Genomic DNA, 26,024 nt, shown 5'->3' on the forward strand with positions numbered 1-26,024 from the left:
CATAGCAACACCCTGTCTCAAAATCAAAATGCGCTGGGCATGGTAATGCAGGCAGACCTATGAGTTCCAGACCAGCCTGGTCAACAGAACAGGTTCCTGGACAGTCAGGGCTACACCTTGTCTTGGAAAAACAAAAAAAGCCAAAACACAATGGTTCCATCGAAGGCTGACCTGGAACTCAGATCTACCTGCCTCTACCTCCCCAGTGCTACAACTGAGGGCATGGGCCACCTTATAAAATATTTTTGAAAAAAAAAAATTTTTTTTTTTTTTGAGACAGGGTTTTTCTTTTTTTTTTTTTTTTTTTTTTTTTTTTTTTTTTTTTGAGACAGGGTTTTTCTCAGGCTGGCCTGGAACTTACAGAGATCCACCTGGCTCTGCCTCCCGAGTGCTGGGATTAAAGGCGTGTGACACCACCGCCCTGCTTAGAAAATTTTCATCATATGACCATGTGAGTGGATGCCTCTGGAGGCTGCAGGTGTTGGATTCTATGCAGCTGGCGCTGGTTGTAAGCCGCTTGACAAAAGTGCTGGTGTTTGACCTCTGCCCTCGGAAGAGCAGGATAACCATGTTAACCGCTGAGCTACCTTCCCAGATCAGACGAGTGCCCAGAACACTCGACAGGGATCCTGAAGGCAGAGCGGATTTAGTAAAAATCCACTCCTAACCCAAAACAAACCTCTACTTCACAGAGGTCGCGTGCCCTTGAAAACATGGTGGCGATGACCATATGTGGTTCTCTTCCTCTGTGTGTGCCTGTGCAGGCACACATGTGCCATCTGTGGAAGCCAGAACAAAGGACTTCCTTCACCATGTGGGGGCCTGGGATCAGACAGGTGCTCTGGCCAGCTCAGCTTACTGAGCTGTCTCATCTGCCTGTTGATACAGGTTGGTTGGTTTTTCGAGTAAATCTCATTGTGTATCTGTGGCTGTTCTGGAACTCGCTCTTTAGACTCAGATCCACCTGCCTCTGCATCCCAGTGCTGGGATTAAAGGAGTGTGCCACCACTGCTTAGCTGAAGAGACAGGCTGCCTCCAACTCTACAAAGCTCAGGGTGGTGGCAGGCATGGTAATGGCTTTTTCCCTTACAATTATCACACAATGAAGAGCAAGGAAAAGAATTCAAGAGCCATCCAGCTTGGAATAATTTATGGAATAAACCTTGGGAGTGGGGAGGGGCAGAGCAAACATCTTGCTCTAAGGAGGGTATTTTCCAGATATTAGATGTTAAAATGGAAGGACTTACAGTCCTGTCCCATAAAATGGGCACACCTTCACCCTTGCTTGCTCAAGTATATAAAAAAAAATGATGGTGGACCCGTAAGCAGCCTCGGTGGGTAAAGGGCTTGCAACCAAGCCTGACAAACTGAGTTTGATCCTGGCACCCAGATGGCAGGAGAGTCAACTCCCAAGCGGCCCTCTGACTATAGAGCACATACACAGAATAATAAAAACTTAAACTATAAATACATATTGATGGGGATGATGATGATAAACACTCCACAGAGCCACAGCTATAGCTGGAATCTGGGTGGCCAGGTGTCCAATTTGGAACATACTGAGCTGGAGAGAGCAGAACGGAGGAAAACTGAGAAGTAGAGAAAAGAACCTCTCCTCTCATTGAATTATTGCGAAATTTTACGCGGGCACCGCTATCATTTCATGGGAGGAAACAGAGGCCCAGTTAGGTGACTTCCCCAGAGGCACGGCCCCGGCTGAACTCACTCACGTTAAAGGGAACGGTGCTTTGGGGACCCTCTGTATCCCAGTTTGGCCCCTTGCAAAGCTGTGGTCAAATCTCGACTCCGGGTCTTGATCCACCGGGTCTCGAACTACTGTCTCCCGGCGTCTCGGACCCGGTGCCGATGTTGTGCAGAGTATCACGTACTCAACAGACGCCTGATAACAGGGCGGAGTCCGGAGCAGCCAAGACAGTGATTGACGTTCAGTCCCAACCAATCAGCGCCCAGAGGCCGGTACCAAACACCAATCCGTGCTGCTCGCAGCGGGGGTCCCTGAGAACGAGCATGTCAATCTGCCTGAGCTCCGGGGTATCCCAGACCTGACCACTGTCGATTGGCTGCGTCCCTTTAGACGGGCGTGCTCAGCACCCACTGAGAGTCGAGCCGGTCACCGGGCACGTGAGTGGGTGCCGAAGCGTCCTCATAGTTGGACCAATGAAGGAAAGAGGTCGTGAGCCTGTGCCCGCCCCAGGTCGCGGAGGGCGGGGCCGCGCGGTGTTGATGAGGGGAGGGGCGGAGCTGTCAGCCACCACCAATCAGCGTGCGGGCGTGGGCTGGCTGCCCAATGGCGGCCGAGGAGGAGCCGTCACCCCGCCCCCTGGAGCTTCGCCTCCCCGCCCGAGGCGCTTGCTGAGGGCTCGGCCGCGAGCGAGCGAACGATCGAACCTGCGAACGAACGGGGCGAAGTCAGGAGCCGAGCGGCCCGAACGAGCGAGCGAGGCCCGGCGGGGGCGACGCGAGGCGGCCGAGCACGCGCCGCTCAGCCCGCTGTCCACACTCGGGGCCGTGCGCGCCGCGCCAGGTGAGTGTGCGATCGGCCGCGGCGCTCCGCAGCTCCCAGGCCCCTCCGGGGGCCGCGCAGCCGCCATGCCTGCCCCCGCGCCGCGCCTCGCGGCCACCGCGCATACTCTAGGCCGAGGCTTCGGCTGCGGCCTACTCGGCTCCGCAGGGCGGTGGGGTACGCCGGGCTTTTGTCCGCTCGGCAGAAGCTGCTGTTTGTTGAGCGACAAAACGATTGTGTGCCTGGGAAAGGAGGGTGTGTTTTTTGGGGGGGACGATGGGGCCGGACAAAGGCGGGGCGGGGGCGGGGCGCCGCGTCCCCTTTCCAGGGCACAAAAGATGACAGCGTGGGTGGCCCGGTCCAGCCATCCCTTCAGCACTCCCAAATCCTTAAAAATAAAAAACCCACTCCAAGCCCTTGCTCCCCCCCGCTTGCATTTTGATTCCCTTTAGGGGACACCGATGCTGTCCCCTCCAAGCACCCCATCCATCATGCCTTCCAAACTTGACCCCTCTTGTCCCAGAATCCCTAAATCACCATGTAATCTGCCTTTTTGAAAAAGTTAAAATAAATAGTCCACGTATCTGCTGTTGCGATGGCAGTCTTCCCACCTCGCATCCGTCCCCAGGTCCCTCTGCCTTCCAGCCCCCTTCTCTCTGTAAGCCATGAATTGTGCCTTTGCCTGCGTGCACACCCGTCCAGGGCGTCCCCGGCAGACAGCCCGTTTCTCCTTCCTGGGAAGCCAGCCGCCAGCAGAGCCGGGGACAGCTGGGCATGGCTTTCCTACCGTCGTGTGCTAAGAGGCTTCTGGGTCGGGGGGGAGCCTGGGGGGGGCGGAGGCTGCGGTGAACCAGGTGTGAGTATTAGGGATTCTGGTCCGCCTGGGTCCTGGTTTGCAGATTTGATGGTGTACACGGTGCGGTTTGGGCATTGCCACTCCTGGGCTTCCCCTTGTCCCATCTGTCTAACTGGGGGAGGGGAAAGGATGGCATCGCTTTAATAATTCAGGAACACCTGGGGAAGTGTCTTGCCCGAGTTGCTAGTTAGTTTTTTCAACTAGCGAGAGGGTGGATCCTGTAACATGTTTCAAAAAGCAAAGAGTGTATCTTTGCTTGTGTGCAAGTGGGGTTCGCTCAGCCTGCTGCCTGCACCCTCTTAGGCTCCGAGGATCTTGGTTGCAGAAGGTTCGGGGCCGGGGACGTCTCTGTGTCCCAGTCGTTGTGTATCTGACAGTCCCCGGGCTGGAGCTGCACCGTCCCCAAACAGCTCTTGCCTCAAAATGGGCTCATTACGTGGGTCTTCAGAGGCTCCCCCCCACACAGAGACACACCAGGAAAGGCTAATCACTCTCTTTAGTTCTCCAGTAATTGCTGCCTCCAGAGCTACCAGGAGGGCGTGTCTCCAGACAGGGCCAGCACTTTCCTTCCCACCCTGCGCCAGCAGCCTGCTGTCATCTTCCCCTCTCTTTCCCCAAATCTTGTGGGTGCCCTGTAGAAACTCTCAGGGTCCCTTTGGAAGACACTGGGACAGTTTCCATGCTCTCCCTGGGAGGGCACGAAGCCCGAGGCAAGAGATTGGGTTGCCCAGATTGCCATAGTGTGTTTTGGTGTTTGGAGTAGAAGTGTTCCTGTGCCAGAGGCTGTGTGTGCCTGTGAATGTGTGTGCTCGGACCCGGGAATGCACAGGTCTGAGTGACAAGTGGTTTTCTAATTCCTTCCTCCCAGGATGACGGCTGCTGACTACATAGAGGGGTCTCCAGAGACCCAGTCACCGTCCTGGATAGCTGTCCCCCACCCATAGTCTGTCTCCTTCCCTGTCCCAGGGGCCCTTGGTTCTCCCAGCCCACCCAGCTCTGACCTAGACTTCTGGCCCCCGTGTCCTGCCTGTCCCTTTCCGTGTTGTTAGGGGAGCCCCAGCACGGGGTAGCCATCTGTCCCTGTGCCACCTGATACCCGTGGGGAGTCACCTGGCCCATCAGTTGACAGGTTGTGCAAAGCCTCACTCCAGGGGCCCGGGGCTCTTTGGGAGTGCTGGGAGGAGGCTGCTTGGGCCAGCCCAGCACCCACAGACAGTGAGGCCACAAGTGGTGAGCTCAGGGCAGAGGTGTGGGGCGAGAGGCGCTCCTGATGGTGGTCTAGGGGTCTCGAGTTGGAGTGCAGGGTTTAGGCCTGGTGGCCTTAGGCTTGTCACTTGCTCCAGAACCAAGGTCAGGGCCACTCGTCCTCACAAGCCTCCCGGGAGCAGGGGGCGGGAAGCAGACTGTAGCAGATGGCCAGCCTCTGGAGAGACCTGTCACCGCGGGGCCTGAGGGTGGGGTGCCGGGCTCCATCCGCCATGCTTGGAGTTCAGGCCATGGTGGAGTCCCAGAGGTCTGGGTTGAGGTCCTTCCTACAGGCAGGTCGTTGCAGTTCTTGCTTCGTCCAGCATCCTGGCTCCTTCTCCATCTGCAGAGTGGGTGCCCAGCATGCTCCTGCCCTCAGGTGGCCTTGAGGGTCAAGCGCAAGGAGCCAGGAGCTTGGAAGCTTTCTGCTCTGCCCCACTGTCCCCACTGGCTCAGTCCACTGTGGCCAGGTCACACCTAGGGTAGGCATTCAGAGTGCTTAGTGTGCGGCTGGTCCTCCCCCCCTGGCCAGGACCTCATCTAAGTCCCTCCACATGAGACCTGGGGCTTGGCCTTCAGTCCTGTAGATCCTCCTTCCTCTCTGTCCCAGATAGCCCACCCTCCACCTGTCCACCCTCATTGCTTAGTGGATCTGTTTGCTCCACTGCCCACTGGTCCAGTCTCTAGTCCAGGCTGTGACCGCACAGATGGGATTTTCCTGTGACCAGCCTTGGCGCCCCCACGCCCACCCTGTGCAGGTCCCACTCTGGCTGCCTTGGTTCTGTAGAGGCGGCACTAACACCCTCCCTTTGCTGTACCCCATCCTGTGGCTTTGATCAACTTGGTTGACTCATTTCTTTAACCTTAGCCTTCTCATCCACAATGATGTCCCTGAATTCATGGGGTGTTCCTGCGCTGCCTGCTTCAGAGAGAGTGACAGAGACCCAGTGACTTGCTAAGCCTTAGTGTCTAGTGTCTAGTGGGTCCCAATGGTGAGGCGTGAGGACCTGGCTCCACCCCAGCACCACGAGAACAACTTTGCAGCAGTGAATTGGTTTTTAAAGAAGTCTCAGATGAGTTGTTTTCTGTCCCCACTGGGTACGGTCTGGTCTAGGACCCTTCTCTCGGCTCTGACATTCTCCCGCTGCTGCGCCTGTCCCAGTGGGGACAGGAGAGCACGAGCCATCGCCACCCAAAGCCACTCCAGAGAAGTAAAGTCTACTAAAAAACAAAGCTTCGGGGCCAGGGCAGCGCTGGGTGAGCAGAATGCATGCCTAGCATGTGCTTAGCACTGGGTTCCAACTGGGTGTGGATCGCAGCACTCTGGAGGTGGAGGCAGGAGAATGGAGAGTTCCAGGCTAGCCTGGGATACATAGACCCTGTCTCGAAACACAGCCACAAAACGATGGCTGGGAAAAGGATGGGAGCCGCTGCTGTGCGAGCACAGGCCCAAGTTCAGATGTCAGCACTCACCTACAAGGCAGCCATCGCCAGGCACGCCTGCAGCCCGCTCTCCACTGGTGGCTGGAGACACGAGGGTCCCAGGGCAGCCAGCCTAGGTCATATGGTGAAGGTTGAGGGGGATGGAGGACACCCGTGTTGACCTCTGGCCTCCACCGCGCGCGCACACACACACACACACACACACACACACACACACACACACCCTAACAACCACAGCCGTAAAGACACAAGGCTGGGTGGGGGTGGAGGTCGGTGGCAAGTGCTCTCCTCGCACACACACACACACACACACACACACACACACACACGAGGTCCTGGGTTCCTCCAGCCCCAGCCAGTGACAGCGAGGGCACAGCTTCCTAGTGTGGTGTGTTGCCTTCCTCACTTTGGGTGACGACAATTCTTGTGTGTGAGCAGCACAGGAGCCGGCGTATACTTAGCCTTGGGCCTCGTGGAACGCCTCTCCCCTGGGTGACAGGTCATAAGCACCCCTGCCTCTCTGAGCCAGTGACTGTGGGAGAACACCATCACCCCAGAGGTGGCTTCCACCGCAGCTCTGGGTGAGGGCCACTGCCCTGGGTGCCTGCCGTGATCCTGTCTCTCCATGTCCCCTGGTCTCAGCTGCGCCCCCCCCCCAATAGTGTCAGCCTGCACAGTTTGGGCGACAAGGCCCTGCCAAGCCATCCGTGCGCTGTGGGCCCTGTGGTCTTTTTTTTTTTTTTTTTTTAATCTGTGTGTGCGCATGTGTGTCAGGACAACCTTAGGTGTGGATCTTTGCTTCCTCTGTCTCCCAGTGCACACACCAGGGCAGCTAGCCCTCTAGCTCTTGTCTCCGCCTCGAAGCTGCACCTTGCTTTCTGGGTATTTGAACTCAGCCCAACGTACTTGTACAGCAAGCACTTTACCCATTGAGGTCCCAGAGATCCTAGAGATTTTGCCCTGGAGATCCTCCTGCCTCCCCCTGCACAGTACTGGGATTGCAGGCCTGCTCGACATGCCCAGCTTTGTTACGATTTCTGGGAATTCAAACTCAGGTCCTCATGCCTGAAGTACTTGATCCTGGCTGTCCTGGCCCAGGCTGGAGTGCCAGGCTGGCCGTCCTTGGAAAGCGGACAAAGAGTGAGTGTGTAAAGCAGGCTGTGGTCACTGCTCAGGGACAGAAGGGAGCCCAGCAGCCTGCAGCCTCCCCTGTAGGCCCGCCCGAGGGGCCGCTGGGTATGACTGCTGCAGGTGGGACTCCAGGGCAGACTCCAGCCTCAGTGCCTTTCCGGGGTAGCTCCAGGCACTGGGCCCCCTTGCGGCCGAGGCTGGCCCTGTCCTAGGGGATGGGATGTGGAGCCAGGCGATTCGTTGCAGGAGGAGAGAGAGGCTGCAGGGTGGTGGGTCCCTGGGGTCACCTTGACTACAGAGCTGGCAGAAGCCTCCCTGGGTGGGGGATGTGCCAGGGACCCCTGGGCATGGTGAAAGAGAAGGGGCAGCCAGGACTGGGGAGCCCAGTGGGTCTCAGCAGCTCCCCCAAATTCCTGTGTCCTCTCCATGAGATTTTTTTGTTTGTTTGTTTACACTCTTCAATTAGAGAGGGTCAGCCATAAGGGGGTCCATGTGTGCTACCACCTCAGAGAAGGTGTGGGCAGAGGGACAGGGAACCATGGCCTCTGTAGGAGCAGAGCCCCAGGAATTTAGGACCCCCTCCTAGGGGTCACTGGTACCTTGGGGACCTAAAGGGGTCCACTGCAGTGCTTTCAGACTGTAGCTGGGAGCTACCACATCCCAAGTCAGAGACACAGTGGCCTGACTTGGCACAGGGAACCCTCCGTGTTCGGGTGCTCTGATCCTGCCTGTCCCTGTGGCTCTCCACCAGATGACTGGCTGCAGCCGGTTGGCATGGCCTGGAGTGCCGGCAGCCGGGTGGCATGCTGTCCCTGCTCCCTCTGTGTAGTTGGGCAGAGTGTGCCTAGGGCAAGCGCGGTGGCAGCCAGTGACCAGAGCCCGATGTGCACAGGTTGTCCTGGCACTGTGGGTGACCAGGCCAGAGACAGCTGGCCGGGGGGATGGTCGTAGTTTCTTAGAGGTGCACCTTGGGGCCATAGCTGTCTCTCCTGGTTGACGATGGGCAGAGGAAGGAGGAAGGGGTGCTAGGGTCATGGCCTTGGAGACCCTGAGAGGCAGACCAGGAGGAGGTGTGGTATTAGACTGGGGTGTCTCGGTTTCTGGGGCTCCCTAGCACCAGAGCCCCATGGGATGGGCAGTGGGTTTCCCTCAGGAGTGCTCAGTGTCACAGGCAATGTGAGGCCTTCTGCTCCTTCCCCCATGCTGGAGGATGGCTCAGTGGTTAGACACAGACCTGGGAGGTCTGACAGCTGCATGATAGTGACCCTGTTGTGGCCAGATCTGGTGTTTGAGGATCACCTTCCCCTAACATGACCCCACTGTGGACCTAGCAAGCTCTGGCCCCTCACACATGCAGGGCGTCACCATCAGAGTTAACTGCCCTAGCCTGAGGTGCTTTAGGAAACGGTTAGTTTTGGATTTAAATTTTTTTTAATAATATTTATTGTGGGGGGCAGGGTACACATGTGGAGGTCTGGGGGTCGGGCTTGGCAGCAAGCACCTTTACCTGCTGAGTCCTCTTGCTGGCCTTCACATTTCTGAGCCACAGCAGAAGGTGAAAGCAGAGCGGGTGAGCCTGGCCTCAGTGCGAGCCTCCGGCAGCCAGGGCAGCAGCCAGGGCAGCAGCCAGGGCAGCAGCCAGGGCAGCAGCCAGGGCAGCAGCCAGGGCAGCAGCCAGGGCAGCAGTGAGCCATGGGTGTCTTCCTCCATGTTGCTTTGTAACAAGTTTTACTTACTTCATGTATATGGATGTTTTGCCTGTGTGTGTATCTGTGCAGGGCCTGCTGAGGCCAGAAGAGGGTGTCAGAGCTGGAATTACAGACAATTGTGAGCTATCTTGGGGGTTCTGGAAACTGAACCGGGTCCTTTGCAAGAGTAGCTGGTGCTCTAACCACTGAACCACCTCTCCACCATGGGGGAGAGAGCAGGAGGCCTCACACTCACGGACTGTGATGCTGAGCGTTCCTGTCTCCACCTGCTGTACCTGTGACCTGAGCATGGCTGCAGTCATCTGGCTGTCACCAGCTGCCTAGAGGCATGAGGGCAAGGATCAGGGGTGAGTGCCAGCCCCAGCACACCAGGCCCAAGGCTTGTTCCCTTACACCCCAGAAAGTGTGGTGTGGAACCAACTGCAGGGCCCCACTGACGTGGCTCGGTGGGCAGAGGGTTTGCTGTGAAGTCTGATACCCAAGTTCTGTTGCCAGGGCCCACAGGGTGCAAGGAGAAAACCAGTCTCTGCCAGTTGTCCTCCACTTCCTCCAAAATAAATACTAAAAAGAAATTGTAGCCGGGCGGTGGCGACGCACGCCTTTGATCCCAGCACTTGGGAGGCAGAGGCAGGCGGATCTCTGTGAGTTTGAGGCCAGCCTGGTCTACAGAGCAAGTTTCAGGGTAGCTAGGGTTACACAGAGAAACCCTGTCTCAAACAAAAAAAAAAAGAGGGGGGGGCTAGAGAGATGGCTCAGGGGTTAGGAGCACTGGCCGCTCTTCCAGAGGACCCAGGTTCAATTCCCAGCAACCACATGGCAGCTCACAACTGTCTGTAACTCTAGTTCCAGGGGATTTGACACCCTCACACCAATGCACCTAAAATAAAGTTAAATTTTAAAAAAAGTAAAGATGTATAACATATAAAGACTTAGCTGCAGAGCTTGTTTCCTGAGCTGAGTCGTCTGTCATGTGCCAGGCCAGGTGCTGGCCGTTAGCACAGGGGGCGGTGTGAACGGGGCAGGCACCAGGGAGCGCTGGATGGAGGCCTCCTGGTCACGGCCCCTGCACCAGGTGTCCTGCTGTGGGCAGAGACTCCCAGGACAGACAGACCACACATGTACAAGCCTGGGGTGGTGCTCCCATTGAAGGAGCTGGCGTGCCCAAGGCTCACAGGCCATGCCAGCCTCGGGTAGTGTCGGGATGACCCTGTGATGGCCGAAGAGCCCTCGGCAGTGCTGGTGAGCCCGGCCCTTTTCCATGGCTGTGGAGACTTTGCATCATGCCTCAGGACGGGCTGGGGGGGTGGTGCACCTGAGGGCTCTGTGGGCGAGGGGAGGGGAGCCCCTGGGCATCAGCATTTCCTGGTCCAAATGGCAGTCACTCATGTCTGACTGCACGGCGTCCGACCTCCGCTGTGTCCCTTCGGTTCCTGCATCACTTCCCCTGGCTCTCACCTTCATTTTCCTGAGCTGTTGGGAAGGCTTACAGCGCATCACGGAATGCATCCTTCTCCAACTCCATGACCTCTTCAGGGAGGTGACGGGTGGCACTGCCTCCTCCCTGCTCCTCTGAGGGCTGGGACTTTGGTTCTCAGAATTTCCACCCATGTCCTGTCGTCTCCTATACCCCCTCCATCCCCCCTACTTCTGGGTGGCCTTGGGCAAGCCATGTCCTGCCCTGTGTCTCCTTCAGCAACTAGGACAGTATAGTCATGGTGCTCTTCAGATGGCTGTGGTGCCGGGCAGGCAGCATCTGTGCGTGTGTGCATGTGTGTCCGTCCATCCGTGTCCATGCATCTTTGTACGTGCCTGTGTGCATGTGTGTGTGGACCAGACTCCCCTGACTGGCCTTGTTAGCTGCCCTGCCCTGAGCAGTAGCTCTGAGGTAGTCACAGGTGAAGGGACCTGTCCTAGGCCACTGGGCTCAGTGAGCCCAGGGATGGCAGGGCATCCAGCTTCATCTTTGGTCCCACAGACACTGGTTATGGTACCTAGTGCAAGGCTTGCTCAGGGGTAAACAGACGCTGGCCAAGGCTGGCACTCAGTAGCCGAGGATGCACCCAGAGGCCTGCGGTGTGTGCAGGAGGCGGTGCTGCTTGTGGGGGCCTCTCTTCTGCAGTGCTGGATGCTGGGGTGCTGGCAAGGGACAGACAGGTGGTTCTCACCCATCTGCTCCCTCCCTCTGAGCTGGTGGTACTGGCAGGCCCTGGCTTCTCGCAAGGCTGTGGGGTTCCAGGGGCTAAGCAGCCATGTCCATGCCCCTGTCCATACTCCAGCATTGACTTAGTTTTCATTTTATTGGTTTTTGTTTTTGTTTTGTTTTTAACTTTTAGCCTATGTTGTGTGTATACATGTACTGTGCCTGTGGATGGAGTCCACTGCAGGGGTCCTGGGGCTTCGGGTGGGTACTGGTCATTCTTTTTCTTTTTTTCTTTTTTTTTTTTTGGTTTTTCAAGACAGGGTTTCTCTGTATAACAGCTGTGGCTGTCCTGGAACTCATTCTGTAGCCCAGTCTGGTCTCGAACTCACAGAGATTCTCTTGCCTTTGCCTCCCAAGTGCTGGAATTAAAGGCCACTACCACCCAGCTGCCTGGCCATTCTTATGTTTGTCCTAGGCAAGTCACCCTGGCCTGATTGGTGTTATTTGATTACACTGATTATTAGCCTGAGTGAGTGAGTGTGACTGTGAGTGTGTGTGCTCGCTCATGTGTGTTCGTGGTGGGGTCAGTGTGCAGATTTGTGTTCCCATGCATGTTCTCTGCCTCAGTCCCTGAGATAAGGCTTCGTGAACCGGAAGCTTACCTGCCAGGTTGGCCTGCCCGCCGCAAGCAAGACCTGCTTGTGCCTCCCCACAGCTCTGCGGTCCAGGCACCTGTGGGCCACCCTGAGCCAGCACTAGCAAAGGGTTTGGGAAGGGCTCTTGGGTGTCTTTCCTGAGGCTCCCTCCCACATTGGGGCACTCGGCAGATGTCTGGCTCTCCTCTCTGTTTTGCCTGAGCCATCTCAGGCAACTGTGGGCAGAGTCTTCTGTATCTCTAATAGTAAGTGCGTGTTCCCTCCAGGCTGGGACTCCTGACCAAGTTGTCAGATCTGTTCCTTATGATACTGACAGGCCCCATCTTGACTCTGGTGGCCTGTCAGTAGAAAGAGAATCCAGGGTCCAAGTGGCCCATGTCCTGTTATTCCTTTTTACTGGGAACAATCCCTTGAGCCTGTGTGGGTTTCCTGAGGTTGGGCCCCAGGTGTGGCAGGAGAGATGCCACTGTGTCCTTGTAATGTAGGTGCAGAAGGAGCTGAGCGTCGGTCCTCAGCTTCCTCTGCTGACAGTGGGGTCCACCCTGTGCACTGAGAACCCCCAGAGGAGTTGCATCTTCCATGTTTGTCTGTCCTGGGGCACACAGTTCAGGCTTCTGTGCAAGTTCTGTGGTCATGTCCCTAACTTGGCCATGCTGTTTCCTCGAAAAAACATCATTTCTTTGGTTCTCCTCCTGTCTGAGCAGGGACACCTCTGCCTTCAGTTTCTCCTTGCTGAGGATGTCTTGGGAATGTGGAAGGTTCAGTGTTGGGTATGTTGGGAAGGGCATGCTACCAGTGTCACTGCCCTGCCCACCGCCTTGCTCAGAGGCTCAGGCTCCTGAACTTCCCGCCCTGCTGTCAGCACGTGGGGGTGGAGCCCACAGGCGTGCAGTGCAGCCAGTGTCCTCTGCCCAGCCTGTGTCCCCAGGGTCTGCAGCGCCACCCTGTCAAGCACAGCTAGAGCTCGCCCCTCGTGCGGGAGGAGAACCCTGCCTGCTACAAAGGCCTCCTGGGGTCCTGGGGCCCCATCCACAAGCCATTCCCCCCCTCGCCACCAGGATGCGCTGTTCTCATTCACAGTGCCTGCAGTCTGGACTGCAGGGACCTCTTGGTTGGTGTCAGCCTCCTGAGCAAGGCCAGCCACCTTGTCAGAGTGAGGCCACCTTCCTGTCGTTCTTGAAGAAGTTGGCTTTTGCTATTCACTCATTTTCTAGGGGAGTTTTGACCTTTCTTCAACTTTTATTTAGTTCTTAAAAATTGCATTGGTTTATTTCTTTACTTACCTACCCTCTGAGTGTACAGGGGGTGGCCCTCCTCAGTGTGTGGGAGCTCAGGGACAGCTCGCAGGAAGGAGTCGGTCTCCCTCCCACCATGCAGGGTGCCGGGCTTGGCTGCAAGTGCCTTCACCTGATGAACTGTCTCACAGCCAACTTTATTGATGTATTTACTTTATAATTTTTACATTTTAGTATTTAATTAAATTCTGTGTGTGAGTACAGTGCCTGTGGAGACCAGAGTGTGTCAGGTCCCCTAGACCTGGGCTGTAGGTGACTGAGAGACAGCTGAAACAGGTGCTGGGCACCAAGGCACATCTGGAAGAGCAGCCAGTGTGCTGGCCACTGAGCCGCCTCCCAGCCCTCCCATCCTCATTTACTTTATGTCCTCCCTCCCTCCTCCTCCTCCCTCCTCCTCCTCCCCCCTCCCTCCCTCCCTCCCCCCTCCCTCCCCTCCTCCCCCCTCCCTCCCTCCCTCCTCCTCCCTTCCTCCCTCCTCCCTCCTCCTCCCTCCCTCCCTCCCTCCCTCCCTCCCTTCCTATCTTTTTTAAAGACAGGGTCTTACTGTATAGCCCTGGCCTGGCCCAGGCTGGGCTTGAACTCACAGAGATCCGCCTGCCTCTGTTTCCTGAGTGCTGGGATTAAAGGCGTGCGCCATGCCTGACAGTTTTAAAAACTTTAAAATTTGATTTTTGCTGTTTTTTGAGACAGGGTCTGGTTGTGTAGCTCAGACTGGCCTCAAACTCATAAAGCCCCTGCCTCAGCCCTCGATGACTGGGATGACAGGCATGCATGGTCCCGAGCTACACCCCAGTCTGCTTCTGCATCTTCTGTTGCTGTAGCAATTTTGGGGACCAGTACGATCGACTTAAAGAGAAAAGGCAGTTTTGGGTTGGCAGGAGGGCTTAGGGGGTAAGGTGCTTGCCGCCAAGCCTGGCCACGTGATGGCAGGAACCAACATCTGCAGACTGTCCTCTGACCTCCACATCTGTGGCATGGCATGTACACTCACATATGAGATAAAGAAATGAAGATGGAATACAAATAATTTAAAACATGCCCGTTTGCACCCACAGTAGCTTGCCCTTCATTCACTTCCACTGAGATGTCTGTCCCCATGATGTGCCTTGTTGCCTGTCTCCTCGGGCCTCTGTGTGACCCTTCTGTGGCTTGTGCATTTCCTATTGTGCCCATGTGGTAGGTGATTATTATGGGTTAGACCACAACAGTAACATCAGAATTCAAGGGGGTAGGGCTGTGGATGGATGGATGGCTTGTGTCCTTCTGGAAGGTGGTCAGTGTGCTGTTGGGGACACAGGGCCTTGGATTTGTGCTTTTGAGTTTTCCTGGGCATCACCCTGTGCCAGGCCCTTATCTTTGGCAGAAGCCAGTGGCCTGGCTGTTCCTGCCATCTGCAGCTACCCTGTTGTCTGATGCTCTGGCCTCACATCCACCCTTCCTTGGCTTCAAGCCCCTGGACCTCCTCACTGCCCACCTGCCAGGCCCTGCCTGTGCCCCGGGTCTCCAGTGACAACAGGTTGGAATGGTGTGGCCGGGGGTCCTGCTGCCTGAGACAGGGTGCAGGTGCAGCCTGTCTTCCTGGCACTGTGGGCGAGCCGTGCCTCGTCCCTCTCGTGGACAACATCCCCACCGTGCCCTGGGCCAGCCTCTGTCTCCTCACCATAACTCCCGCCCACCCACCCCTGCTGTCTTGGGGGCAGGTCCCGGGTGCCTGGCTTCTTTCCCATCACATCGGGGGCCATCGGCAAGCCTGTGTGGCCTGTCCCTGGTCAGCTCTGTTGACCCGTCCTGAAGGAAGGCTGCGGGGGAGTTCCTAGCATCGTTCCCTTGAGCTCTTTGGCTGGCATTTGTGTATCACTTCAGCCAAGGGCTCACGGAGAGGACTGTGACCTGACTCTAGTGACATCCCAAGGATACTGAGGACAGACACATCTCCTCGTGTACCCAAAGCTCACTGTGCGGTGCAGAGCCTGGCTCTAGCCACCAAGGGAACCTCTCTCTGTGGCAGTCCATCCTGCTGGGTTGCATCTTGGTGACTTTAGCTAGGGAGGAGTTTGGAGTCAGGGAGGTGGGGCTCCTGGACTCCTGTCCTGACCGGCTGCTGCCTGCTGAGGTGGTGGCTTTCTCTTTGGCCCCTTGGTCTCTCTGGTGTGCAGCCTGGGCGGGGCAGATGTGAGTACCCTGATGATGGATGGAGTCACAGCTACAGACCTGCTGGGAGGGTTTCTCTTGGGGGGTGGGGGGGGATGGGACGCTAGGCAATGTCTGCCCCTCACAGTTAGGCCAAGTGACGAACTGGACACCCAGTCTGGGGAACTAATGGCTTTATTGGGCTTACTTTTTAATTTATTGTTTTTAAAATTGTATTACCATATGTATTACCTACATATGGGTGTTTTGCCTGCATGTATGTCTGTGTTCTGTGTATATGTATGTTCCTGGGGCCCCTGGAGGCCAGAAGAGGGCATCAGATCCCCAGGAACTGGAGTTACAGATGGTTGTGAGCCACTGTTGGGGCGCTGGGATGGTGTGCCAGAGCAGCTGTTGTCTTAACCACTAAGCCATCTCTCCAACGACTATTGGCTCACTTAAGGAGCATAGGGGGAGGGAAGGGGTTATGGGCAGTGGTGTGGGTGCCCTTAAAGCCGCCATATTGGAAAGTCTGCACCCTTAATGGATGATGGAGCCCCCTGCCCTTACCCTCTCTGAGACCACCTGCAGTTAGGGCAGAGTCACCTCAGATGGCTCCAGAAGCAGCTGGATACTCAGGTGCTGCTCCCATGACCCTCCCCACACTCCTGTGGGTGGAGTCCATAAGCCCCGCTGATCCAGTGAAGATGACGGACGTTTTGCTGGGAGAACAGCACTGTGCAAGAGCTGTGATTCAGCTGAGTGGGGGCCACTGCTCAAGTTTCTCAGTCCTTCCCCTACCCCATGTCCCTCTCAGAATCACCGCAGAGTCTGTGCCCAATGCCAGCTTGAGAGTAAGCTCCTCCATCTCTGGTGTGATTGTTCCGTTGCTGTGATGCCAAGCAGCTGCTTTTGTTGGCCACACATATCCCTGAGAAAGTGCTCAGACCCTCACCTGACTTTTCATGGCTTGTCTTTGGTTGAGTGGCAAGGACCCTTTCTGTGTTCTGGATGCTGGTCCCTTGTCTTCTTGTTGAATGGTGTCTTAGTCAGGTCACTATTGCTGTGATGAACCTCATGACTAAAACAACGTGGGGAGGAAAGGGTTAATTCGGTCTATACTTCTAGGAGACAGTCCATCTTTGAAAGAAGTCAGGACAGGAACTCACACAGAGCAGGAACCTGGAGGCAGGAGCTGAGGCAGAGGCCATGGAGGGGGCTGCTTACTGGCTTGTTCCCCATGGTTTGCTCAGCCTGCTTTCTAATAGAACCCAGGACCAGCAGCCCAGGGATGGCACCACCCACAATGGACTAGGCCTTCCCCATTGATCACTAATTGAGAAAACGCTTACAGCCGGATCTCACGGAGGCGATTCCTCAGCTGAGGCTCCCTCCTCTGATGACTCTAGCGTGTGTCAAGGTGACATGCAACCAGCCAGCACAAATGGTGAGCTCCTTGTATATTCAGGATTCTGGTTGAGCCGTGAAGACTCTTTATATGTTCTGGATGCTGATCTTCTTAGACCTGTGGCTGTTAGGTGTTTCCCCGACTCTCTCTTCCTTTCATCATGGTAGCCTTTGAGTTCAGAGCCCAGTGCATGTTTCCTCTTACATCTTGTCTAAAGGCCACCTGCTTCAAGGCCATAAATATTTGTATTCTAAGAATTTGATGTCTGATTTTAAAATTTGGTCTGGACCCATTTAGAATTAACTTTGTGTGGTGTGAGGTCAGGGTCTGAATTCATTCTTTTCCACATAGATTGCAGGACCTTTTCTTGAACAAAACCCACCCCCTCCCTAGACCAGCCTTCACACAGACCTTCCATGTGGGGTCTGTTCTGTTCAGGAACCTCCACTCTGGTCGCTCTTGAATGCCCTTAGCCAGGGTTGGCGGTGCTGGGACTGGAACCCAGGGCCCCTGGAGTCACCCCCACCCTTATTTGTTAAATTCTTGTAGCTTTGCCACCCCAAGCCTTCTGACATCTGGTCCTGTCTGGATGCTCAGCCTGAGTGACCTCTCCCACCTTGTCCAAAGAGCCCCAGACTAGCCTGGGAGGGTAGAGCCTTCCCTGGGGTCTCAGCCTGGCACTCATCATAATCTGCTGGGCTGGTGGCCAGAGGGCTCCTGTCCCCACGCCCCTGGCCCCAGCCTCAGTGGCAGCTGAGCGCTGCTCTTTACCTAGGCGCTGTTTTCACTTTCAAGTCCACGTGGAGCGCAGCAAGCCCCTCCCCACTGAGCCGTCTCTCTAGCCCCTCTGTTGGTGTCTCTGCTCTTTCAGGGAGAAGGTTGTGAGCTGGTGCTGGCGGTTGGGTACCCAACAGGCCCAGGAACAGAGTGGGGATGGGGGGTGGGGGAAACGGTGACTGTGCACTGGCCAGGGTGAGGACAGGAGCATGCAGGGGGCCAGGCAGTCTACAGAGAGCAGAGGAGGAGGGGCCTGGCTGGTGCTGGACCTGAAGATGCGTGGTGACAGTGGGGTGGGGCTTGTCACGGCTGTGGGTGCGTGGAGGGGATCATCAGCCTCACACTGTGCAGGGCGAGCTTCCCTGAGACCCACCCGGGCCATGTCAGCCAGGACTGGACACCTGAGCAGGAGTGAAGGCAGCTGGAGCCCCGGACAATAGGGGGGAAGGGTGGGGGCCAGAGGTCGCAGGTTAGTGACCTCAGCCACAGGTTCCCATCATGAGGTCCTAGTGCCACAACGGCTCTTCCTGTCACCAAGCCCTGAGCATTTGAGTCCCTGTACACTAGAAGGCGACTCACTGGCAAGGACCCACTGATCTCCCTCTAGAAGCCAGAGACTTTGGAAGGAGCCAGGCACTTTCTGCTTTTTAAGGCCAAGTGTTAAGTAGCCCAGGCTGGCCTCAGTGTAGCTGAGGCTGGTCTCAGGTCCCTGCCATCTTTCCTCCACCTCCTGAGTGCTGGGTGACAGGCATGTGCCATCACACTTAACTAAACTTGAAAATCAGTAGCTGTCTGTGGCTTCTGGCTTCTAGAAGCTTCTCCCCTGTCACTTGGCTGGTCCAGGCTCTCACTGCACTAGCTCACAGTGGGCCAGCACAGAGCTGGAGACAGCCTGCATGCTGTTGAGAAGTGACAAGGGCTGGACCAGGCCAGTGTCCTGGCGGAGGCTGTGCTGGGAGGACAGGACAGGCAGAGACCGCAGCCCTTCAGTCAGTCCTCACTTCAGTCAGTCCTCACTTCCGTCAGTCAGTCCTCACTTCTGTCAGTCAGTCCTCACTTCCGTCTGTACCTTGCAGGACACTGTTGTCACTGGAGGTGCCCGACAGAAAGCAACCCTGACTGCTTCCTTGAGCCTGGGTCATTTGGCCACCTCAGCCCCCTGGAACCTCCTGGAACCTCCAGGTAAGTGCAGATCAGGCTGCAGATGGCGGCTTGCTCGTGGGTCCATGGGTCCCGAGATGGGGCGGTGCTGAGGCCTAGTGGCCTGTGGGTGGAGTCTGTGCATCTGTCCAGCAGTGACGCAGGCTTCTCTTAGCACCGGTGACTGGGGTCCTCTTGCCCTGAGGTAGGGCCTGCAGCTCAGGACCATCTGGCCTGTGCATGTTGGTCTCTCGGACACTTTCTTTGGGGCTATGGCGCTGTGGGGCCTGTTTCCGTCATCCACCTACAGCAGGAAGTTGGGATCAGGGATGGGGCTAGGGTCTCCAGCAGTGGGAGGCAGCTTTTAAAACACTGGGAAGACTGGATGTAAGCCAAGGGTGGTGGCGCACGCCTTTAATCCCAGCACTCGGGAGGCAGAAGCAGGTGGATCTCTGAGTCTGAGGCCAGTCTGGGCTACAGAGTGAGTTCTAGTATAGCCAGAACAACAAACATAGTAAGCCCCTATCTTGAAAAAAAAAGAAAAACAAAACAAAATAACAGCAACAGAACCGTAGTGGCTGTGGGGCTGGAGAGATGGTCCAGTGGTTAATAGCAATGCTGCTCTTCCAGAGGACCTGGCTTCAGTTCCCAGCACCCACGTCAGGGGCCTGCAACGGTCTGTAGCTCCAGTTCCAGAGATCCAGCATTCCGGTACCTGCAGGCACCTGTACTCACTTGCACACACAGCTTTCATCTCACTGTGCAGGGCACTGCTGTTGCTCACATGTACACACACAAATGTGTACACATATAATCTTTAAACATTTTAAAAATTGAAAGAGTCTGTTTATGGGGTAGTATGTGTGCATACACACGTGTGTACATGTGTTTCTGGGGCTGGGGTGAACCCAGGGCCTTGTGCATGCTGGCCCATGCTTAGCACCAAGCCTCACCCAGCCTACTTGTGAAGTGTGAATCATGTTAACTGCACTGTCCAGTGCTCACCATGTCTCTGTGGTGGCCTTCAGAGTCCCTGCCCAGCATGGGATGTTGGTTCTACGCATGTCCTTCTCAGATCCCCTTGAAGTGCAGTGAGGTACTGCTATCCCGCCACCCTCTCACACCTCAAGGAAGCCATATGGGTGTGTATGTGGGGGGGGTAGGTGAGGGGTAGGAACACAATCCAGGACCCTCTGTGCATAATTTGATTACAACCACTACACCACTCTGCAACTTGGACAGGCCTACTACAGAGGCATCTGCAGTGGCCCAGAGCTCCCAGGAAGGGGACAGGGCTGAGAAAGGCCAGGATGGGGCCATTGAGTTGTGGTAAACATTGGGGGTTTCAGGTTGGGCTTCCTGTTGGCAGTGGAGATGCTGCTGCCAGTTGGGTTAACTGCCACCTCCTAGTTTCAGGGACGCGTCCCAGCAAGGTGATTGTGCAGAGCAACTGAGCTGGGCAGGCCGCTGCAGACTGGAACTGGGGAGGCCTTCCCTCTTGCTGTTGACAGGGACACCACAGCTCAGAAGGGTTGACCTGCAGGGGCCAGGCTGCGCAGGGGCCAGGCTGCAGCAGGGTCAGGCTGCAGCAGGGGCCAGGCTGCAGCAGGGTCCAGGCTGCAGCAGGGGTCAGGCTGCAGGCATCTTAGATGGGGCCGGGTCTCTGGGTCCCTGCCTATCTTGTAAATAAAGCTTTATTAGTTTACAGCTGGCACAGTGGAGTCTTGTACCAGAGATTGCTGCCCGTGGGGCTCAAAATGGCCAGAGCCACTATCCACACGCTCAGTGTGGATTACTGGTGGGCAAGCGGCGATGCTGGTGACCTGGCTTGGAAGTCATTCTGTCTTAACCTCCGGAAACACTGCTTTTGTCCTTCAAGCTCAGCTGTGCTCCAGGCAGCCTTTGCCCTCAGTCAAAGTGCTCTGAGCCGGGATGGGCACGCAGGGAGCGGAAGAGTGAATGCTGAGCCTGGCTTTCCCTCCAGAGGGAAACTAAGGACTCCACAGTGAGGCCTTGCCTAGTGATGGTGCTTGGGACAGGCGGGGCTTGGCAGGTCCTATGGGTGCCTCTGTAAGGAGCGTCCACTCAGGCCCACTGTAAGAGTGGACAGCTCAGTGGTCTGCCTTCGCCACTGTCGAGTTCCAGAACATCCAGCCCACCACCCCAAAAGGAAGCCCTATCCCCATGAGCAGTTACCTCTTTCCCCAGCCTCTAGCACCCACAAATCTGCTTCCCATTTGTGGATTGGCCCGTTTTGGAAATTTCCTGTTACAGATTCCCACACTGAGTGTTGACTTAGTCAGGGTTTCTATTGCTGTGTTGACACACCTCGACCAAAGCAACGTGGGGAGGAAAGGGTTTATTCAGTCTACACTTCCAGGTAACAGTCCATCATTGAAAGAAGTCAAGATAGGAACTCATATAGGACAGGAACCTGGAGGCAGGAGCTGATGCAGAGGCCATGGAAGGGTGCTGCTTACTGGCTTGTTCCCCGTGACTTACTCAGCCTGCTTTCTAATAGAACCCAGGACCAGCAGCCCAGGGATGGCACCACCCACAATGAGTCAGGCTTTCCCCATTGATCACTAAATGAGAAAACGCTTACAGCTGGATCTCACAGAGGCATTTCCTCAGCTGAGGCTCCTCTTAAGTGACTCTAGCTTGTGTCAAGTTGATGTAAAATTAGCCAGCATGAGTGGCCGTTTGTTTCTGGGTCTCGCACTGAAGCTGGTCTTCAGGCCCTCCACACTGTGTGTGTCTGAGTCTCACTCTTGTTCAGGGCTGCCTGGTGTTCCAGTGTATGGCTCGGCCACTCTGTACCTGTCCTGTGTCTTGTCTGTGTTGGTGGCTGTGTGGGACATGAAGTCACTCCTTGAACTACTGTTGGACTCTGGTTTGTGGTGGCAGTAGCTTTGGGCTGTGGTGGTTTGAATAAGAATGGCTCCCAATAGGCTCCTATATTTGAATAGGTGGGATTAGGAGGTGTGGACTTGTTGGAGGTGTATCACTGGGGTGGGCTTTGAGCTTTCAAAAGCTCATATCAGACTCAGTGTCTCAGATCTGCCTGCTGCTTGTGGATCAGGATATAAACAAGCTACTACTTCAGCACCATGCCGTGTCTGCACTCCTGCACACTCCCCGTCATGATGATCATGGACTAAGCGTCTGAAACTGTAAGCCCTCAATTAAATGCTTTTCTCTCTCAGAGTTACCGTGGTCGTGGTGGCTCCTCACAGTGATAAAACAGTGGCTGACACAGGCCTCTGGAGCTAGCAGGCATTCCCAGTGGCTGCCCACCTTCCTTCGGTGGTTGCAGTGAGAACGGTCGTAGCCTTTGCAGAAATGCCTGGAGCATCATCTGGAGTTGCTCCCGCCTTCTCAGAAGCTGTGATCTGGGCTGGGACAGCTGCTGGCAGCCCTGGACCACAGTTCAGTCAGAGCTCATGTCACACTTCCACTTTAATCCTGTTCTGCCTCCTGCCTCAGCCTCACCCGACACCTGCTCTGTGCTTGCTCACAGATGGGTGCAGCTGAGCAGCTCTGGGGAGTGGCCCAGTGTGATGTCGAGGGCCATGACCCTTGTTCCTGTGCTGGTGTGTCCAGGACATTGTCTTTTATTTCCTCCTTTAACAGACAAGAGTGTGGAAGTGGCCCAGGCCTTCGTGGTCAGGAGCTTGCCCAGCAATTCCCTTCACTCTGGTGGTTTCCATCCAGTCACCCAGGAGGGGACATGTGGACGCTGCACTTGATCTGCATTTGAGATGCTGAGGCAGGAGGATGGCAGGGCGGGTCCTTGCTGCAGAGAGCATCCTTGCTGCCTTCTGGCTGTTACTCCTGTGGGGTAGCCAGGGGGGTCTGCTCATGTGGCTTGTTGGCCTGGATGTCCCACGTACTCTATGTAAACATGGCAGGTCCCTGCAGTTCCCTGGCAGCATTGAGTATTACTCTTGGGACTGCACCACCCCTCAGCTGGCTTCAGGGAGTGCTTAGTCGGCTGGTCTATCTCCTCTTGGTCCTGTGCCCAGCCCACTGCCCACACGTCTCTGTGGCCTGGGTGCCCAGCCTCCTCATCCAGAAGTTAAATAACAAAGTTCTCAGCCCACCAGTCCCAGCTCTCAGACCTTGGCCTTGGTCCTTGTGCCCTGTGCTCTCCGCTCCTGCTGTCCCGCAGCCCCGCAGCCCGCAGCCCGCAGCCGCAGCCCGCAGCCCGCAGCCCCATGGCTGTCCTGTGGTCTGGCTGACCAAGTCAGGCCCTCTTGAGTGAGGGCTCATCCTCTGTGCCTGCCCTTCTTGTTCCCACCCCACCCCTGCTGTTCGCTCAGATAAAGGAGGGCAGGGCTGCTAGGGAAGGCTGCATGCACGGGACTGGGAGGTCCTTGTGTTACAGCATATGGACTCCTTGTGCTCAGGGGTCACGCACAACTGGTAGACAGCTGGGGGGCAGGGGAAGGGGGCAGACAGTTCCGGGGCAAATCGTTCTCACCTTGCCAGGGCTCTTTGCAGGCGGGACCCGTCAGGAAACCCACTTTCTCCTGCTGTGTGACTTCTGGAGCTGTGGGGTACCCCAACATGAGTCTAGCCACACTCCTGAACCAGGCTCAGGGAGTCACGGCCACCTCCCTGCTGGGGACTGAGCTTATGTTGAGGAGCCTGTCAAGATGGTGGCCCAGGCCCATGGCCAGCCAGAACTCACTAGAGTTTGGGGTGTCACCCAGTGGCCCGGCCTCCAGCAGTAGGGACCTTCAGGAGCAAGTGGGGTTGGGAACCCCCCCTCACACTTGGGAGACTGGTGCCTTTAGTGCCACTGGGAGGAGCGTGCCAGCCTCCTGTGCTCCTCTGTGTTCCCCAGGCTGCTGACCAGGGCAGAGAGCCTGTGCTGTGCTGGCCTCGTGGTACCGGTCCATTGCTGCGCTCCAGGGGTTCAGCCCGGGCTGTCACCGCACTCTCAGGACCTTTGGAGCCCTGCCCACATCTCCTTAGTCTGCCCTGGGGACTCTGCTCTGGGGCTCGAGTCAGGTGGGACGGGTGTGCACAAGCGGTGGGCTGCAGGTGTCGGGACACGGCCTGGCCATTGCAGTGGCCCTCTGAGGACAGACGCTGCTCCACAACCAGCTGGCCTGGAAGCTCCGGTCTTGACACGTGTCCCTGGATAGTGGGGGCAACCTCCTGTAGGGTGGGGTGGGGTGAGGAGGCAGAGAGGGCACTTTCTCCGTGGGCAGTAAGGCGCTGTTGTCACTAGGGGGAGTCAGGGCGCTGTTGGCAGCTGGCGTGAGGTGGCTGGACGTCTTCTCCCTCCAGCCCCCGACACACACACTCTGGGGCTCGTAGGTCCAGACCCACGCCCACAGCTCCAGCCCTAGCTTCCAGCTCTGCCTGGCTGCTAGGCCGCTTGCTCCCAACTACTAGGCTCTTAGCTCCGCCTACCTCAGATTCTCAAAACCAGTGGCACCTGGCATACCCATGGTGCTGGGCCCATCACAGGCTTTTGGCACCTCCATCTCTGTGTGCACCCCACTAGCTTCTGCGGCTAGTGGCTGCAGACGTGTGGCTGCTGCTCCATATGGGGGTCCTCAGATGGTGCCCTAGTCTGTGGTACGTCTGTGTGGTAGCAAGTGAGATGCCTGGCCCTCCTGGGGACCCTGGAACACTCCACTTGCCGGTTTGTCCAGCTTCTGGTGGCATGTGAGCCCTCGGCCCTGCCTCCCTTGTGATGACGCTGCCCAGGTAGCTCTGGCTGATCCCCGTCTGTCCCTCCTCCCGCCTTAAGAGCCCTTTTCTGGGTGTGCGGTCCCAGCTGCAGGGTTAGGCTTCCCGGGGAGTGGCATCCCATCGTCCCTAGTTCGGGCCACACCTCCGCTGTGGCTCAGGATAGCTCGAGGGCCGCTGTAGCCCTAGCTCTCTGCTGACTCTCTGCAGCGGGACCTTCACGATCTCAGGCCCCGGGCGGGAGGATGCGCCCACTGCGGAGGCTGACAGCCCGAGTTCCGTCCCTGGTCACACACGGTGGGAGGGGACAGCTGACTCCTGCAGCCTGTCCTCTGACCTCTGCACATGTGCTTGGACAGCACAGCCTGCTGTGCCCTGGTCCTGCTTCCCACCGTCCTCTGTCTGCAGGGCCCCCTCCATGGAGTTCAGCCCTCAGGTCCCATGCCCATCACAGTCGCCCACACAGGACCCTGGTGACAACCTGGTCTCGGCTGGCCATGCAGACGTAGTCCCTGGGAAGGAGAACCGTGGGAGAGGGAGGAGGTGGTGCAGGATCTCTCATCATACAAGGGTGGGGAGTCAGACCCTGGGACTGCCCTGTGTGCCAGGACTCAGCAGTAAGCCGTGGAAGAGGAAATGCACTGTCCTCGTGACATCCAGAAGACACCAGTGCTCCACCGTTGAATGTGGCCTGCTGGGCAGCCGAGGCGGACCCTGGCCAGGGCCGAACTCTGCTCGTGGCTGCTGTGCCCTCCCATGCTCCTCCTGCCTGCTCACCTGAACACGGAGGCACACCGAGGCTGTTGATTTCTAGGCTGTGAGGTCCCGAGGACATGATTCTTTCTGTACCATCTCCCCCAGCTCTTAGTTCTGCATGGGGTGGGTGGGATGGCAGGTAGACATTTAGATCCGGGGCTCAGCAATTTGATGTGGGGCTGGTGGAGACAGTGGCGGCCCCGAGACCTGGGGTGGGTCAGATCTCCAGCAGGATAGCTTCTAGTGTGTGGCTAGGGCCTCCCCTAGTGCCCTAGGACTGGAGGCAGTGTCTGACAGCCCCATGTCCTATCACATGGCACTGTGCCTCTGAGAGCTGTGTCCACAAGAACCCTAGGGCACCCAGGTGTCTGGTACAGCCCTGGGGCTCCCAGGTGATGCAGCCTCATTCCTATCCAGAGCCCATGAGGGCGGTGGCCTTTGGGTGCCTGGCCACCAAACCCTGGCCTAGATCTTTTCTGTGCCCATCAAACCCTGCACTCCATTCCTGGGCATGTGCTGCTACCTGGTGGCCACCCTGGGAAAGTGCGTGAAAGCTGGGACTGGGGGAGATCTCCAGGAGGAGGGGACTCTGACAACCCTTCTTGGACCCTGGGCTGCAGGCTATGACATGGTCTCCCAAAGAGGAGAGGTCACGGGCTGAGAAGGTTCCTGTCCAAGGGGCAGTAAGGAGACAGCTGTGCTGCCTCCCTGCAGCATCTCTGATGTCCCCTCCATGCTGGCACCCAGGTGGGTCGGTGCTAGCTGTGGCTTGAGCTGACTCTGGGTTCCCTGAATAGCTCGATGGATCCCAGGCTGTGAACAGTTGGCCCTGTGCACAAGTGGGACATTCTCAACCTTCCCAGGATGACCTCGTGTGCACAGGGCTCCTGGGGGATGTGCTGACCACAAGGCCACAGGGTCCACATGGAAGGAAGGACCTTGCTGAGAACAGTTCTGCATTCGAGGGGCTCTGGTTAGGAAGCGCGCAGCTTTTGGGACCTGTGCGTTTAGTCAGCTGGGCTCACTTTGGCGCTCAGGCTGGTGGGAGTGACAGGGTCTTGTGGTTTGCTGGCGGGCCCCAGCTGTGTGCTGTTCCCCTCCTGCAGCT

General features: G+C 56.8%; 1 protein-coding gene across 2 annotated transcripts in view; it reads left to right on the forward strand.

Annotated features, from left to right (window-relative positions):
• Window positions 1-2,364: 2,364 nt before the first annotated feature.
• Window positions 2,365-26,024, forward strand: part of Kdm4b (lysine demethylase 4B) — an 87,042-nt gene continuing 63,382 nt past the window's right edge. For both annotated transcript variants that reach the window (XM_028859719.2, XM_028859720.2), the window contains exons 1-2: window positions 2,365-2,545; window positions 18,391-18,496. The gene's annotated coding sequence lies outside the window, so the exon portion shown is untranslated. The remainder of the gene's footprint in view (window positions 2,546-18,390; window positions 18,497-26,024) is intronic.

Source organism: Peromyscus leucopus, chromosome 22 (assembly GCF_004664715.2).
Source record: "Peromyscus leucopus breed LL Stock chromosome 22, UCI_PerLeu_2.1, whole genome shotgun sequence".
NCBI classification, from domain to species: Eukaryota; Metazoa; Chordata; class Mammalia; order Rodentia; family Cricetidae; genus Peromyscus; species Peromyscus leucopus.